Source organism: Buceros rhinoceros, unplaced genomic scaffold (genome assembly GCF_000710305.1).
Source record: "Buceros rhinoceros silvestris isolate BGI_N320 unplaced genomic scaffold, ASM71030v1 scaffold18440, whole genome shotgun sequence".
Lineage (NCBI taxonomy): Eukaryota > Metazoa > Chordata > Aves > Bucerotiformes > Bucerotidae > Buceros > Buceros rhinoceros.
Genome location: NW_010391496.1, coordinates 12,640 through 13,013, shown reverse-complemented (window position 1 = coordinate 13,013; position 374 = coordinate 12,640). Strand labels below are relative to the sequence as shown.

Genomic DNA, 374 nt, shown 5'->3' with positions numbered 1-374 from the left:
CCCAGCGTCCCGCCCCTGCCAGCAGCAAGAAGGGGGACACTCTATAAGGGAGATCGCTCCTTCCATTGCCAGCTTCCCCCGCAGAGCCGGTCCTACCCCAGCTCCCTGGCCCAGACCCCCTCCCCACAGCCCGTGCCGCCTTCCCACCCTTTTCCTTTTCTGTTTGGTCTCAGTACCAGTGCTCCAGCCTTGGCTCATGCCATGCCCGGTTCCTGCAACCTGTTCACAGCGTTAACTGCTCGTTTTGTGAGTAGAAAATGAGGCTTATAGGGAAAAATTCTGTTCCCCAAGCAGGCTGCAAGGGCATGGGTTGGAGCCAAGCCTGCTGCTGGTGCTTATACAGTGAGGAACAAAGAATTCCTCTTTTCTAGAAA

At 56.4% G+C, this 374-nt stretch overlaps 1 protein-coding gene across 1 annotated transcript in view; it reads right to left on the bottom strand.

Annotated features, from left to right (window-relative positions):
* Window positions 1-374, bottom strand: part of COL9A2 (collagen, type IX, alpha 2) — a gene marked incomplete at its 3' end in the record, with an annotated part of 13,292 nt that overhangs the window by 462 nt on the left and 12,456 nt on the right. The window lies entirely within an intron of this gene.